Raw genomic sequence first — 18,013 nt, 5'->3', positions numbered from 1 at the left:
CAACATCATACATGCATCACAACTCTTGTGATGCTTCTAGTGGAGACTCTGGGTGGCAACTCTTCGGATGCTTCCAATGGAGGCTGTGGTGCTGTAGATGTACACTCGGTCTCTACTTCTTCTGTAGTATGTAGTGCTTTCGGAGTAGACTCAGTATCCTCTTCCTTAAATGCAAGCGGAGGCGGTGGCAACTCTTCTGATGCTTCCAGTGGAGACTGTGGTGCTGTAGGTGTACATTGGGTCTCTACTTCTTTTGTAGTATGCAGTGCTTTCATAATAGATTCAGTCTCCTCTTCCTTAAAGGGAAGCTCTAGTATTGCTTCAGTTGCACGTTGTATTCTAATGGCAGCAATTAGGTCTCGAATGATTTCAGCCCTAAACAATTGTATATCCTCCTCTGAATATTTGAGCTCCTAAGAGGCTTCCGATGAGATGTGTGGCTTAAGTGAGAAAATTTCTTTGAAAATCAACATGCAGTTGTAGGCAACTCTCCACCCACAACTATGCCCATCTTCCTGCTCTACTACTAAATGCTTTTGGAAGTCTACCGAGTCTTTGTACTGTCCTGTTTCTCTGATAGCAGATACCAACTTCTCAATCGACCTGCTCATCGTGACATATTAAAAAAACTTAGTGTATCTATCACATAAGGTACATAATATAGAAGTAACAACAGATTAATAGAATACTTACGTTTGCACTTAGCCATGAAAGCCTGCAATTGAGTTAACAAACCAACAATAGTTGTCTTCAAGGTTCCAAACCACGAGACTCCAATGTTCCCTACACGAATAATTAAGAACCATTATTATTTAACACAATGTTGCTAGTATAAGATGAAAATAAAGGTTGCCATGATACTTACATCTCTTGATATGCCATAAATAGGACTCGCACGCCATGTAAATGTAAAGGCTGTAATAATTTACAAACATCGGCTATTGTCTTTCTGCTATCGCTAAGTATAGGAGAAAGGAGGGAATCCAACATATACGCACGATTTTGTATGACTCTACCAAATCGTGAGATAACTATACTGCACCAACAAATAAATGAATATTAGCTTATTAGATTTAATCAAAATAAATGAATATTAGCTTATTAGCTTATTAGATTAAATCAAAATATTGAATTATCAAGTAGAGAAAAAGTTTGTATCAAACCTAAGAATGGCCATCATAACGTTGTTATTGACCTCATTTGAAGCTCTAGAGAGAATTGAAATCTCTTCTCCCCCAAATTCAAGATACTGAGGTCTATGTTGAATCATAACCCTAACATTAAAAGAGCTTCCCAATTCTTTTTAATGAAGCCATGTTTGTAGAGTTGAGGTCATCTATCCTCTTCGACTCTTTGATGGCATTCATTTCGCAATTAATGATTACTCGAATGGTGCATGTTATAAATGCATAGAGATGCAAATCCGGTTGATAGTGTGGTGTCATTTTGCATCTCAAAAATTTGACCAAGTACCAAAAAGCAATTGTAGCCCACCCTCCATCCACAATTATAGATGTGGCTATTATCTTGATGTGATACCTGACATGTTATATACTCTATTTGTTATGCCAAGTCACATTGCCGCATTACTATGTCGATAGCATCTACTAATTTTCGAGCTGATCTGCATATCAAAACATATAACAACAGTGAATATGTGCATTGCATATCAATCTACATGTCAAGAAGTGACAACAAGTGTAGTCTATACTTACTCTAACACATTGCCATGGACGGATGTCATTGAGTTTGCAAAGAAGCACTTCTTCGCAAGGATGTCCACGACTACCAGACTCCAATGTGAGCTGCATTATCAATAAAGAATAATTACTGTGTTTGAGACAATTCTAGCAATGCAATAGAAAAAACAAGTAGGGTTTGATGCTTACTTCTCATAATATGCTGTAAAAATAACTCGTGCGTCATTCATAGGAATGTGCTTCAACCACTTGCAAACATTCTCTATGGTTTCTTCTTTGTTGCTAAGCACTTCCGAAATACGAGGATCGAGCATATATGAAACGCTTTGTATATTTTGCGGAAAATTTGCTATAACATTACTATATTAAAAAAAAAAGTATTAGCTTCTTGGGTTTAATCAAAATAAGCAAAGTATAAAGCCAAGGAAAAGGCTGCATCAAACCTGAGGATGGTTGTAATGACTTTGACATTAACCTCATTCTTAGGATTCAAGAGGATTGAAATCGCTTCTTCACCAAATTCAAAAAAATGAGGTTGTTGTCGAATTAACAACATAGCAGTGAATGAACTTCCAATCTGCTCCAATAGATTCATATTTTTATGACTCATCTTATTGAGGGAGTAGTCTACATCATATTCTTCTTCACTTGCTATGTCCTCCACATCCTCCTTCTGCCATAAAAATATAAAAAAGTTATGCGATGTACACATCCCAAATAAAGGCTTAAACAAGCAGATAAGGTTTCATACATGCTTTCATTAGTGTAAGTCTCTCCTCTGCTTGGAGCAAAAATTTAAAAAGGTTTCATACACGCTTTCATTAGAGTGAGTCTCTCCTTCTCTTGGATGAAAAATTTAAAAAGTTATGAGATTTACACATCCCAAATAAAAATAATGGTTTAAATAATCATAGAAGTATAAAGATAGCATGCTTTCATTAGACAAGTTATGAGATTTACACATCCCAAATAAAATTAATGGTTTAAATAATCATAAAAGTATAAAGATAGCATGCTTTCATTAAACTCATTCTCTTCTCCTTTTGGAAGAAAATATAAAAAAGTTATGAGATTTATACATCCCAATTAAAGGCTGGAACAAGTATACAAGTATAAAGATAAGGTTTTATAGATGCTGCGATGTAGTCATATTTTCATGTTGTTTCCCAATGGTAGTAATTAGATGCTGAATACTCTCAGCCCGAAATGCTAGCAGATCAGCTTCTGTATATGATTCCATTTTGACTGGTAACTCTAAATCAAAAATCTCTCTACGAAACAACATGCAGTTGTAGGCAACTCTCCACCCACAGCTGTGTCCATCTTTTTGCTCCACTGGCAGACGTCTTTTGAATTCTACTTGATCTTCTTGCTCCATGGTTGTTCTGACAGCAGATACTAGCCGATATGCAGCACTGTCCAGCATGACATATGAAATATATTAATATGTCATGATCATAAGATACAAAATAAGAAATTATCAAAAATATTAAGAGAATAATTACCTTGGGGAGTTGGCATGATAGCCTTCTATTGAATTCACAAAGCATAAATGGTTGAGTTCAAGGTCCCAGAAGATCAGACTCCAATGTGAGCTACACGACCAGAATAAAAATGATTATTGTTTTACACAAACTTGCCAAAGAAATAGTAAAAATAAGGTTAGAGTTGATACTTACGCCTCATGATAAGGCATTAAGATGACTCGCACCCCATCTAAATTCAAAGGGCTTAACCAGGTACAAACATCTTCTATAGTCTTTTGAGGAGAGCTAAGAATAGAAGAAAGGAGAGCATCAAGCATGTAGACACGATGCTGCACTGTACTAGGAAGCTGAGAAATAACTACACTGCACCAAGAAATAAACAAACATTAGCTCATAGAATTGATTTGCATTCTGCACTAGGAAACTGATATATAACTGAACTGTGAATAAATAAACAAATGTTAGCTTATTGAAGTAGCAATAAATAAATAAACATTACCTGAGAATGGCCAAGATAACATTGTCATTAACCTCTTTTAAAGGATTGGAGAGGATTGAAACCTCCTCTCTACCAAAGCTTAAATACTGAGGTTCTCGTTTCAAAACGATCTTAACTTGAAATGAGCTCTCCATTTTATCTAATGCAGCTAAATTTGATTTTTCAATCAAATTTAGAGGTGGTTGCATTGTTGAAGTAGAAGGGAGTGCCTCCGTATTGACTTCATCCATTTCTTCTCCCTCTATTGCCTGTAAACAAATATGAGAGATTAGATTCATTATCTTTAAATTTAAATCTTATTTAAAAAATTGTATTTAGTTGAGAAATAGAGAGTTCATACCGCTAAGTATTGTCGTAGTGGCCTTTTTTCATAACCCTGCGAGCCATAATTATCAAAGAAGGCATCATCATATTTGTCTTCATCCACCAACCTCTCTGTGAATGGGTCATGTAAGTCCATCTTTTCATCATCAACAACTGGGACATTATGATCTTCAAGGTAATCATCCATGTCATCGGTGTCCTTGTGGTCTATCTCTTTTTCATAGCCTGTGGTTAGATCTGCTTGAAGCTGGAAATAGGCCATGAAATGCTTATTTTTAATAATATTGGTGGAGTTGCCTTTTCTTAGGAGATCCTCAAATAAATATCCCATCCTGCACAAGGTGACCTCCCAACCTGCCGGCAGCAAATTCTCCATCATGGTAAGCAAGAGACTCCCACTTTTTGCAGGACTTCCATAGTTGTTTTTTTGATAATGTATGGACCTGGGAATATCTTGCTCTTCTAGCATCAATCTCAAATTATTTGAATTCCCTCTTATGTTCTTTTGTAAGGAGTGATCAGGGTTGGGACTCCGCATACATAGAAAGAATGATTCAAGAGTTTGAATCGCTATGCCACATTCTCTCTTGCCTCTCTTTGCTGCATAAACACCACTATAGATCTTCAAATCTGATGAATATGCTCGCTCTAGAGTAACCTGCATGGCTTCTTTGTCTTTTTTATCAACAAATATGACAATGTTACAAATCGCCACTTTGCTAATGGTGGTATATACTATTCTATCAATGAAGTTATGGATATCATCGCTAGAAACTTCATTGATAAAGAATAGTTGTGGCTTATCCCATGCTGACTCATTCTTAAAGAAGTCATCTTCTGAGACTCCCCTGAAGTTGACAAGCTTTCCAGACTCTGCTGTAACCTCTACATTGAATTGAAAGCTTTGGTGCATATCTGTCGGCATTCTTATCTTGCTGATTAATCTTTCCACATATGCAACCACCTGTTGTGGGATCTCTTTTCTCATATAAGAGGTTACTATTTCCGACCCATCTTCATCCTTTTTAATCCACCTGTTTGCCCATAGCTTTACCTTGGGTGTTGACAAAGAAGCTATATGCTTCACCACATTATAGTCAATGTTACAATGAGTAAGTGGAATTTGTTGGCAGCAAATACTTGATGGCACTATGCACTGCATCACGCCTCGCCTGTACATTGATGCATTCTTCCATGTAGTGGTCTTTGTCTTTTTTTCCAAAAAACCATTCTTTCTTTAAAATTTTTTGTGCTGCCATGGATGCATACTTATCAGGTAAGTACTTTACAGGCCTCCACATCCTTGCCGTCAACTCCTTCTTATCCATTACCTTTGACTTGCCGGAGATAAACAAAGGAGCTTCATAGGTCAGCTGTCCACGCTCACAAGCAATGCACGTTTCAATCATCTCATTGAACACTTCAACAGGACGAAATATGATAGAAGTGTAGTCGGCATATCTGTCCCTCACCACCTTGAGGCTTGTCATACTTTCTTCCCGCTCTTAGGTTCCCCTAGGCACAACTGCACTCAAAGAAGTATAAAAGTTTGTGAGTGTGTCGGCGTCTGCTTTTGTGACCAAATCAGGATTTGGAGAACCAAATGTTGTCCATATCACCCTTGCCTTCTGTAAGACCTCTGATGTTGAGGATATCTTATGCTTTCCATGGACATAATGATTAAGTCTTTCGGACTCAATCAAATACTTAATCTCATGCTTGAATATACAGATCGTTGCAGGATAATAATGGAATGAGCTTATCTTTACAAATTGTTCTGGAGTGAGTCTTTTGCCCTCCTTTGCTTCCCTTGCGATCTGATTACAAGCATAAGCCCAATGTTGACCATCAATGGGCTGGAATCTGCAATGAAGGAGAAATTCCTTCTTGACTTCCTTTAGCATATTCTCTCCTTGTGCCTCTTCGCCTTGTTCATGTGGAATATTTTTTAGAGTGTTTTTAAAGAATTGACTGAAGATCTCCTCGAAATGTGTAGGCCCTGTAAATGTTATTTGATCCAGAAAACTATTTTTGGTTGGACAAAACATTATTGGGCGCAAGACCACATTACTTGCCACAGGTTTCTTACCATCTCTCAAAGCCTCGTATATTTGCATTGCATAGGATATATCAAGGCTTCGACTATTAGTAAACAGAGCTGCAGCTTCCACATCTTTGGCATTCACAAACCACATCCTTTGACCCCAGATATATCCCACATCATCATCTGTAACTGCTTCATTAAGACGCAGATTAAGATTTTTGATTGATGTGAGTTCATCTTGATCATCTTCAGCCTCGGATTCTGAGTCTTCTTCATCTTTCTCCTTTTTTGACCGTTTTTCATCCACATTATCTTTCTCTACAGTGGGACGATGTCTTTTCTTACTGCTTGGAACCGTGGCTCTTGCAGTACTAGCCTTTTGCATTTCACGTCGTGGTTTGCTAGCAAGAGCTTCTAGCATAACTGCAGTGGATCGACCTTGATCTTCTTCAATTTTTGCTAATTCTCATGCACTCAAGGCTTGTTTTTCATCATCCTTAGTTACATCCACCATTTCTGGCTCTAGAAGTTTGCGCTCATGTTCTACAGGGTTGTGACAGTGTGCCTGTTCTTCTTGTCCCTGCATTGAAGTCTGAGCTTTTTGATCTCCTTCATGTGATGATTCTTGGATATGGAGAGCATATTCTGCATCCTAAAAGTATTCAAACATTATCTTTGCATGCATCCTTTTTGCCACCACACTAGGAAATTGCTCCCAAGTATATGAAAGAGTCTCCAATGCCCTTTGCAGCTCTGGAAACTTTGATGGTTGAGGAGGAGGCATCACAAAGGTCTTTGCGTCTCTCCTTGACACAATAAAATGCATACCGCCAACTTCAGGATCTGAACTCTTTGTTAAAATATCCACAAAGGTGTCTTTTCACTGAATTATTATGCCTACTACAAGGCTTGAAGTCATATCTTTTTTGAAGAAAGTAGCATCCCATGGATCTTCAACACCATTGAACTCCCTTTTTGACATAAGTAGAAAGAGTCTCTTTTCCTTTTGATGAAGAAACCAAGCTCTTCTATCCATGTGATATCGAGTCCACCTACCAAAGCCATTGGGGCTATATTCCTTTTCTTTGAAATTCAAAGTGACATCAGAAACCCATTCTCTGATCTCAGAGTCATTTAGCATAGCCATCACATTAGCTGATTGCTCCATAATCCTACAAGAAAAGATAATGAAGAATTTAGATACATACAAGTAAAGTACAATATACAACCCTTGATATAATAAATGTGGAAAATAGCCCAAAAGGCTTTACAAGGCTTCATATGGCAATAAATGTGGGAAACAGCCTAAAAGGCTTTACAAGGCTTAAATATTTGTACAAATGTAAAAGAATTAGCCAATAAAGCTTTACAAGTAATATAAAATGTCGTCTAGTGATAAAGCTTCAATCTTCGTGAAGATTCATGTAATCTGTCCATCCATTGATATCTGAGCACTGATACCCAACTGCTGCAATCTATCCACTAAAAACTGTTCCACTGATATCCACTTATGCAGCCCACATGATATCCACTTATGCATCCCACTGATACTCGTTAATTAGTGAATGGTCGGGATGGTCAGGTTTATTACAAGGCGCTTCATATGACAATAAATGTAAAAAATAGCATAAAAGGCTTTACAAGGATTTTTATGACAATAAATGAGCTTAAATATTTATACAAATGCAATAAAAATAACCAATAATCATCAAGCTCCAATATGTCCCATGACATGTAATCTGTCCACTGATATATGTAATCTGTCCACTGATATCTGCTCATGCAATTTGTCCACTGATATCTGCTCATGCAATCTACCCACTGATAAACTTCTTGGTAAATGGTAAAAGGTCTTATTTAATAGCATGTTATGAGTGTTAAGCCGCATGTGAGCGAAGGGACTGACAATGATTAGGAACTAGTTAGAAAAATTTGAGCATGGCTTCGATTGGCAACTTGGAGAATTGTCTCTCCTCTAAGGCAATCTAATCTATGCTAAACTATGCTAAACCAACCGTCGAAGCGAAGAAAAGCAATAAATAATTTCTTTTTCTGTGTTCATTTTAATGTGCTGGGGTTTAAGAGGCTTAAATATGCAAAAGAAGGGGTTGTGATGTAGAGGCTAAACCTGCATGTGATATAAATAAAGAACAAGTATCTAAAGAAAAGTTAACATTTTTCAATTTAAAAGATGAATATATATAAAAACATTATCTCACCTTCAAAACAAACCATAAATTCACTCTTTTATAATTTTTTAAAAGTATAATATAAAAGATGTAAATATATAAAACTCTCTTTACTTTCTCTCTCTCTCTCTCTCTCTCTCTCTCTCTACTCCTAAATCTCTTTGTAGCCATAGTCAAGACACCTCATTCTCTCTCTTAATCTCTCTCTCTCTCTCTATAACTCTTAAGTATTTTTCTCTCTATCCTCATCCCACTTATTCTCTCTCTCCCTCTCCCTCCCTCTAGCAGAGAAGTTTCATTCCTCTCTCTCTCTCCCTCTCTCTCCCTCTCTCTCTTTCTCTCTCCCTCTGTCTCTTTCTCTCTCTCTCCCTCTCTCTCCCTACTCTCTCCCTCCCTCAAGCAGCCACGGTCCCCAAGAGACCCGCTTCTCTCTCTTAATCTCTCTCCCCCTCTCTCCTCTCTCTTTCTTTCCCTCCCTACTCTTCTCTCTCATTTAAAAATATAATATAAAAGATGTAAATATATAAAACTCTCTTTACTTTCTCTCTCTCTCTCTCTCTCGACTCCTAAATCTCTTTGTAGCCATAGTCAAGACACCTCATTCTCTCTCTTAATCTCTCTCTCTCTCTCTCTTTGACAACTCTTAAGTATTTTTCTCTCTATCCTCATCCCACTTATTCTCTCTCTCCCTCTCCCTCCCTCTAGCACAGAAGTTTCATTCCTCTCTCTCCCTCTCTCTCTTTCTCTCTCTCTCTCTCTCTCTCTCTCTCCCCCTAAGTCTCCCTCTTCTCTCCTCTCTCTCTCTCTCTTTTCCTCTCTCCTCTCGCCACGTTTCATTCCCATAAACATCTCTCTCTCTCTCTCCCTCTCTCTCTTTCCCTCTCTCCCTTTCTCTCTCTCCCTCTCTCTCTTTCTCTCTCCCTCTCTCTCCCTACTCTCTCCCTCCCTCAAGTAGCCACGGCCCCCAAGAGACCCGCTTCTCTCTCTTAATCTCTCTCCCCCTCTCTCCTCTCTCTTTACCCGCTTCTCTCTCTTAATCTCTCTCTGCCTCTCTCCTGTCTCTTTCTTTCCCTCCCTACTCTTCTCTCTCATTTAAGGAGCCCCTCTTCTCTGTGTGAATCTCTCTCTCTCTCTCTCTCTCTCCCTCTCCTCTCTCATTTAAGGAGCCCCTCTTCTCTCTCTTAATTTCTCTCTTTCCCTCCCTCCCTATTCTCCCATTTCTCAAATTTACAAACTCAAATATAAATAAAAAACTAATTAAAATAGAACTCAAAAACTCAAATAAGAAACTAATTTAAAAAGAATTGTAATGCCTTCTAAAAGACCACCCTCCTCAAAAACTTTAAGAATAAACTAATTGAAAAAGAATTATAAGTAAAGAAAAAGAATTACAATACGAATTTTAAGAAATAGAACTCAAAAACCTTAACAAGAAACTAATTGAAAAGAATTGTAAGTAAAGAAATAGAATTACAAGATGAATAAAAAAGAATGCAAGTACCTGGAAAAAGTGAAAAAAGTAAGGCTCGGCTTATCCTTTCTCTTCCGCTCTTGGTTGCTTCAATGAAATGAGGAGAGAGTTAAAACTAGTCCACTCCTCCTACGCATAAATTTGAATTTTCAAAAAAGAGAGGGAAATTTGAATTCATTATAAATTTGAATTCAAATTTGTGTTCAACATTCTTCTTATACTTTCTTCTCATACGTTCCTTTTGAATTCAAATTTATGTTCAACATTCTTCTTGATACTTTCTTCAACATTCTTCTCGATTCTCGTAAGTCCTTTTCATTCTCGTAAGTCCTTTTCATTCTTCTCGTAAGTCCTTTTCATTCTTCTCATAAGTCAAATCTTATTTTTCGTTCTCGCTCGTGATAGTAAGTCAAATCCTCCTCTCCCATCTCTCTCCTTCTGCTCCCTCCTCTCCTCTCCCTCTCTCTCTCTCCTCTCTCTCCTTCCTCTCCTCTCCCTCCCTCCATCCATCCCTCGACCCAACCCTCTCCTCCAGCCTCCTTCCCTCCCCTCCCTCCGTCGCCAAAACTCCTCCCTCGACCCCTCCCTTCCCCTCGCCCCCCCTCCTTCCCCAAAATCCCCCTCCCCCTCCCCCTACCCTCCCGCTACCCTTCCCCCTCTCCCGTCGCCTAACCTCTTCCTCCCCTACCCCTTTTTCCCCCTACCCCCTTTTAACCTTCCCCCCTTTTCCCCACCCCCCTTGGCGACCCCCCCAACCCTTTCACCCTCTTCCCCACTCTCCCTTTGGCCCCCTCTCAACCCTCCCTCCCTCCTTGGCGACACCCCCCCTTCACTCGGGCTGGCGGCCGTGGCCGCCAGCCCCCCCTCCTTCACTCTTTCCCACCCCCCCTCCTCTCACCCATCCCCCCCCCTCTTCACCCTCCCTCCTCTCACCCATCCCCCCCCTCCTCTCACCCATCCCCCCCCCTCTTCACCCTCCCTGGGCAGGCGGCCGCGGCCGCCAGCCCCCCCCTCCTCTCACCCAGCCCCCCCCCTCTTTACCCTCCCCCCCCTTCGCAACCCCTCCCTGGGGCTGGCGGCCGCGACCACTAGCCCCCCCCTCCTCTCACCCATCCCCCCCCCTCTTCACCCTCCCTGGGCTGGCGGCCGCGGCTGCCAGCCCCCCCCCCCTCCTCTCACCCAGCCCCCCCCCTCTTCACCCTCCCCCCCTTCGCAACCCCTCCCCCCCAACCCCCCCTTCGCAACCCCTCCCCCCCCCCTTTGCAACCCCTCCCCCTCCCTGGGCTGGCAGCCGCGGCCGCCAGCCCCCCCTCTCTTTACCCTCCCCCCCCTCCCCCCCTCAGCCGCTCCCCCACCCTCCCCCCCCCTTTGCAACCCCTCACCCTCCCTCCCCCCCCCTCGTCTCACCCAGCCCCCCCCCCTCTTTACCCTCCCCCCCCTTCGCAACCCCTCCCTGGGGCTGGCGGCCGTGGCCGCCAGCCCCCCCCTCTCATTCGCAACCCCTCCCCCCCAACCCCCCCTTCGCAACCCCTCCCCCTTCGCAACCCCTCCCCCCCCCCTTCGCAACCCCTCCCCCTCCCTGGGCTGGCGGCCGCGGCCGCCAGCCCCCCCCCCCTCTTCACCCTCCCCCCCCCTCCCCCCCTCAGCCGCTCCCCCACCCTCCCCCCCCCTTCGCAACCCCTCCCCCTCCCTGGGCTGGCGGCCGCGGCCGCCAGCCCCCCCCCTCCTCTCACCTAGCCCCCCCCCCTCTTTACCCTCCCCCCCCTTTGCAACCCCTCCCTGGGGCTGGCGGCCGCGGCCACCAGCCCCCCCCCCTCCTCTCACCCATCCCCCCCCTCTTCACCCTCCCTGGGTTGGCGGCCGCGGTCGCCAGCCCCCCCCCTCCTCTCACCCAGCCCCCCCCCTCTTCACCCTCCCCCCCCCTCAGAGCCGCTCCCCGCCCCTCCCCCCCTCAGCCGCGCCCCCACCCTCCCCCCCCCTTCGCTACCCGCCAGCCCCCCCCCCTCTTCACCCTCCCCCCCCTTCGCAACCCCTCCCCCTCCCTGGGCTGGCGGCCGCGGCCGCTAGCCCCCCCCCTCTTCACCCTCCCCCCCCCTCCCCCCCTCAGCCGTGCCCCCCCCTCCCCCCCTCAGCCGCTCCCCTCCCCTCCCCCCCTCAGCCGCGCCCCCCCCCCTCCCCCCCTCAGCCGCTCCCCGCCTCCCCTCTCAGCCGCTCCCCCCCCCTCTCAGCCACCCTCCCCACCCCCCTCTCAGCTGCCAGCCCCCCTTCCCACCCGCTTCCCTCCCACCCGCCGCGCCAGCCTCCCCTCCCACCCCCTTCCCTCCCACCCACCTCCCTCTTCGCCCCTTCCTCCCCTCCCTTCCTCCTCCCTCCCCTCCCACCCTCTTCCTCCCCTCCCTTCCTCCTCCCTCCCCTCCCTCCCCTCTCCTGAACCTTTCTCTCTCTAGTATCTCTCTCTTCAAATTTTAAAAAAGAAACTAGAAAAAAAAGTTTGCAAGTACCTGGAAAAAGTTTGTAAGTTTGCTCTTTCTTGCTTTCTTGCTCTTCCTTCCTTGCTCTCTTGATCATCCTTGCTTTCTTGCTTTCTTGCTTTAGTGAATGAAATGAGGGGAGAATGAATGAAGAAGGAAGACTATATATAAGAAAAATTAGGTTTTCCTCCTCCTCTCCTATTGGCTTTCCATTCCTCCCCTCTCTCCTATTGGCTTTTCATTTATCTCCTCTCCCATTGGCTCCCATTACTCCCCCTCTCCTATTGAACCCCCATCCCTCATCCATTAGCCCTCCTCCCATCCATCCATTTCTTGTTCCTCCCCATTGCCACCACTCCCATCCCACATTTCCACGACGTCCCATACTCCTCCCATTTCCCAAAATCCCATATTTCCCCATCTCACCCTCCTCTTTTTCATCCCCTATTAACTTCCTCACTCATTTCACTCCCTTATTAGCCTACTCCCCTATTACCTTCCCCTCTCCCATTGCATTCTTCCCTCCCCACTCTCACTTCCACTTCCCATTACTCACTTGCCATTTAAAAACTATTAATATATTATTATACTATTTTTTATACTTATTATCATACACCCTTATTACTTCCCTATCCTATTCCACTCCTCCCTCCTCATTACCACTTCCGCTTCCCATTACTCACTTGCTATACACATTTGCAAACTATTAATATATTATTACATGATTTTTTATACTATTTGTAAACTTACATATGGGCAAAATCACAGGTGTCAAAGCGATCCTATTGTGGTCATACAACAACTGTGCTTTTATTCAAGGGCATATTTATCCTCATCAACAAGCTTATTTACTCAAGGTATGAAGTGCATAATTTGTGCACTAGGTGTTTACTTTGTGCCAAAATTGTTTGCCACACACACACACACATATACATATACCGAGAATTTTCTAATATTATCGCATCTACATTTCTCCAATGGGCACAAAACTTTGTACACTCCTCAACCTAGGTCTTATTGACTTGCATACAAAGTGGTGCACCCATCTCATAAGTACTTGTTCGAATAACACACCTCCTATGTATTTTATGACGATTGTGCATAACACTAGCAACAAAATGGTGCATCATGTGAGACAGACTATGCAAAGCATATTCAATGGACACAAGACTTCACATGTTCCTCAACCGAGGTAGTATTGACTTGTGTGCAAAGTGGCATCCCCATCCGATAAGTACTTGTTTGAAAAATACACCTACGATCGTGTTTTTTGACGATTGTGCATGACACTAAGGCAACAATGGTGTTTTATGCTTGATCGACAATGCAAAGCATATCCGATGGGCACAATACTTTGCACACACCTTCAACTAGGTAGAATCGACTTACATGCAAAGTGGCATGCCCATCCCATAAGTGCTTGATCCTATAACACACCTAGCAACGTGTTTTTTGACGGATGTGCATGACACTAGAGTAAAAATAGTATTTAATGCTCGATCGACCATGCAAAGGATATACGATGGGCACAAAACTTTTCGTACGCCTCAACCTAGGTGGTATTGAAATGTTATCAATGAGGCACACCCATCCGATAAGTACTTGGTCAGATAACAAACCTAATGGCGTGTTTTTTTGCGAACGTGCATGTCATTAGGGAAAAAATGATGTATAATGCGTGATCGACCATGCAAATCATATCCGATGGTGACAATAATTTGCACTCACCTCAACGTAGTTAAAACGGACTTGCGTGCAAAGTGGAGCCCCCATATGATAAATATTTATTTGAATATAACACACCTATGGCCGTGTTTTTATATGGTTGTGCATGACACTAAGGCAAAAACAGTGTGTTATGCTTGATCGACAATGCAAAGCATATCCGATGGGCACTATACTTTGCACACACCTTCAACTAGGTGGAATTGACTTACATGCAAAGTGGCACGCCCATCGCATAAGTGCTTGATCAGATAACACACCTAGCAGCGTGTTTTTTTACGAATGTGCATGGCACTAAGGCAAAAATGGAATTTAATGCTCGATCGACCATGCAAAGCATATCCGATGGGTACGATACTTTGCACACACCTTCAACTAGGTGGAATTGACTTACATGCAAAGTGTCATTCCCATCGCATAAGTGCTTGATCGGATAACACACCTAGCAGCGTGTTTTTTTACGGATGTGCATGGCACTAAGGCAAAAATGGTATTTAATGCTCGATCGACCATGAAAAGCATATCCGATGGACATAATACTTTTCCTATACCTCAACCTAGTTGTTATTAAAATGTTGTCAAAGAGGCACACCCATCCGATAAGTACTTGGTCAGATAACATACCCAAGGGCGTGTTTTTTTGCGGATGTGCATACCACTAGGGAAAAAACGGTGTATAATGCGTGATCGACCATGCAAATCATATCCGATGGTGACAATACTTTGCACGCACCTCAATGTAGTTAAAACGGACTTGTGTGCAAAGTGGAGCCCCCATCTGATAAGTACTTATTTGAATAACATACCTATGGCCGTGTTTTTATATGGTTGTGCATGACACTAAGGCAAAAACGGTGTGTTATGCTTGATCAACCATGCAAATCATATCTGAAGGTGGCAATACTTTGCACACACCTCAACCTAGTTGAAACGGACTTGTGTGCAAACTAGAGCCCCCATCCGATAAGTACTAGTTTGAATAACACATCTAGGACTGCGTTTTTTTACGAATGTGCATGACACTAAGACAAAAACGGTGTTTTATGCTTGATCGACAATGCAAAGCATATCCGATGGGCACAATAATTTGCACACACCTTAAACTAGGTAGAATCGACTTACATGCAAAGTGGCACGCCCATCCCATAAGTGCTTGATCGGATAACATACCTAGCAGCGTGTTTTGACGGATGTGCATGACACTAGAGTAAAAATAGAATTTAATGCTTGATCGACCATGCAAAGGATATCTGATGGGCACAAAACTTTTTGTACGCCTCAACCTAGGTGGTATTGAAATGTTCTCAATGAGGCACACCCATCCGATAAGTACTTGCTTAGATAACACCTAATGGCGTGTTTTTTTGCGAATGTGCATATCATTAGGGAAAAAATGATGTATAATGCGTGATCGACCATGCAAATCATATCCGATGGTGACAATAATTTGCACGCACCTCAACGTAGTTAAAGTGGACTTGCATGCAAAGTGGAGGCCCCATCTGATAAGTATTTATTTGAATAACACACCTATGGCCGTGTTTTTATATGGTTGTGCATGACATTAAGGCAAAAACAGTGTGTTATGCTTGATCGACAATGCAAAGCATATCCGATGGGCACGATACTTTGCACACAACTTCAGCTAGGTGGAATTGACTTACATGCAAAGTGGCACGCCCATCGCATAAGTGCTTGATCAAATAACACACCTAGCAGCGTGTTTTTTTACGGATGTGCATGGCACTAAGGCAAAAATGGAATTTAATGCTCGATCGACCATGCAAAGCATATCCGATGGGCACGATACTTTGCAAACACCTTTAACTAGGTGGAATTGACTTACATGCAAAGTGGCATTCCCATCGCATAAGTGCTTGATCGGATAACACACCTAGCAGCGTGTTTTTTTACGGATGTGCATGGCACTAAGGCAAAAATGGTATTTAATGCTCGATCGACCATGCAAAGCATATCCGATGGGCATAATACTTTACCTATACCTCAAATTAGGTTGTATTAAAATGTTGTCAAAGAGGCACACCCATCCGATAAGCACTTGATCAGATAACATACCTAAGGGCGTGTTTTTTTGCGGATGTGCATACCACTAGGGAAAAAACGGTGTATAATGCGTGATCGACCATGCAAATCATATCCGATGGTGACAATACTTTGCACACACCTCAACCTAGTTGAAATATACTTGAGTGCAAACTGGAGCCCCCATCCGATAAGTACTAGTTTGAATAACATACCTAGGACCGTGTTTTTTCATGGTTGTGCATGACACCAAGGCAAAAACGGTGTTTTATGCTTGATCGACAATGCAAAGCATATCCGATGGGCAAAATACTTTGCACACACCTTCAACTAGGTGTAATGAAGTTACATGCAAAGTGGCACGCCCATCGCATAAGTGCTTGATCAGATAGCACACCTAGCAGCGTGTTTTTTTACGGATGTGCATGGCACCAAGGCAAAAATGGTATTTAATGCTCGATCAACCATGCAAAGCATATCCGATGGGCACAATACTTTGCACACACCTTTAACTAGGTGGAATTGACTTACATGCAAAGTGGCACGCCCATCCCATAAGTGCTTGATTGGATAACATACCTATCAGCGTGTTTTTTTACGGATGTGCATGACACTAGAGCAAAAATAGTATTTAATGGTCGATCGACCATGCAAAGCATATCCGATGGGCACAATACTTTGCACACACCTTCAACTAGGTGGAATTGACTTACATGAAAAGTGGCACGCCCATCGCATAAGTGCTTGATCAGATAACACACGTAGAAGTGTGTTTTTTTACGGATGTGCATGGCACTAAGGCAAAAATGGTATCTAATGCTCGATCGACCATGAAAAGCATATCCGATTGGCACGATACTTTGCACACACCTTCAACTAGGTGGAATTGACTTACATGCAAAGTGGCATTCCCATCGCATAAGTGCTTGATCGGATAACACACCTAGCAGCGTGTTTTTTTACGGATGTGCATGGCACTAAGGCAAAAATGGTATTTAATGCTCGATCGACCATGCAAAGCATATCCGATGGGTATAATACTTTTCCTATACCTCAACTTAGGTCGTATTAAAATGTTGTCAAAGAGGCACACCCATCCGATAAGTACTTGGTCAGATAACATACCTAAGGGCGTGTTTTTTTGCGGATGTGCATACCACTAGGGAAAAAACGGTGTATAATGCGTGATCAACCATGCAAATCATATCCGATGGTGACAATACTTTGCACACACCTCAACCTAGTGGAAATGGACTTGCGTGCAAACTGGAGCCCCCATCCGATAAGTACTAGTTTGAATAATACACCTAGGACCGTGTTTTTTCATGGTTGTGCATGACACCAAGGCAAAAATAGTGTTTTATGCTTGATCGACAATGCAAAGCATATCCGATGGGCACAATACTTTGCACACACCTTTAACTAGGTAGAATCAACTTACATGCAAAGTGGCACGCCCATCCCATAAGTGCTTGATTGGATAACATACCTAGCAGCGTGTTTTTTGACGGATGTGCATGACACTAGAGTAAAAATAGTGATTAATACTCGATTGACCATGCAAAGGATATCTGATGGGCACAATACTTTGCACACACTTTCAACTAGGTGAAATTGACTTACATGAAAAGTGGCATTCCCATCGCATAAGTGCTTGATCGGATAACACACCTAGCAGCGTGTTTTTTTACGGATGTGCATGGCACTAAGGCAAAAATGGTATTTAATGCTCGATCGACCATGCAAAGCATATCCGATGGGCATAATACTTTTCTCATACCTCAACCTAGGTGGTATTAAAATGTTGTCAAAGAGGCACACCCATCCGATAAGTACTTGGTCAGATAACATACCTAAGGGTGTGTTTTTTTGCGGATGTGCATACCACTAGGAAAAAAATGGTGTATAATGCGTGATCAACCATGCAAATCATATCCGATGGTGACAATACTTTGCACACACCTCAACCTAGTGGAAACGGACTTGCGTGCAAACTAGAGCCCCCATCCGATAAGTACTAGTTTGAATAATACACCTAGGACCGTGTTTTTTCATGGTTG

This window comes from Dipteris shenzhenensis, chromosome 23, assembly GCF_047967505.1.
Source record: "Dipteris shenzhenensis isolate YYH24624 ecotype China chromosome 23, Dip_SZ_1.0, whole genome shotgun sequence".
Lineage (NCBI taxonomy): Eukaryota > Viridiplantae > Streptophyta > Polypodiopsida > Gleicheniales > Dipteridaceae > Dipteris > Dipteris shenzhenensis.
The sequence above is the reverse complement of the archived record's forward strand: the minus strand, read 5'-3'. Positions refer to the sequence as shown.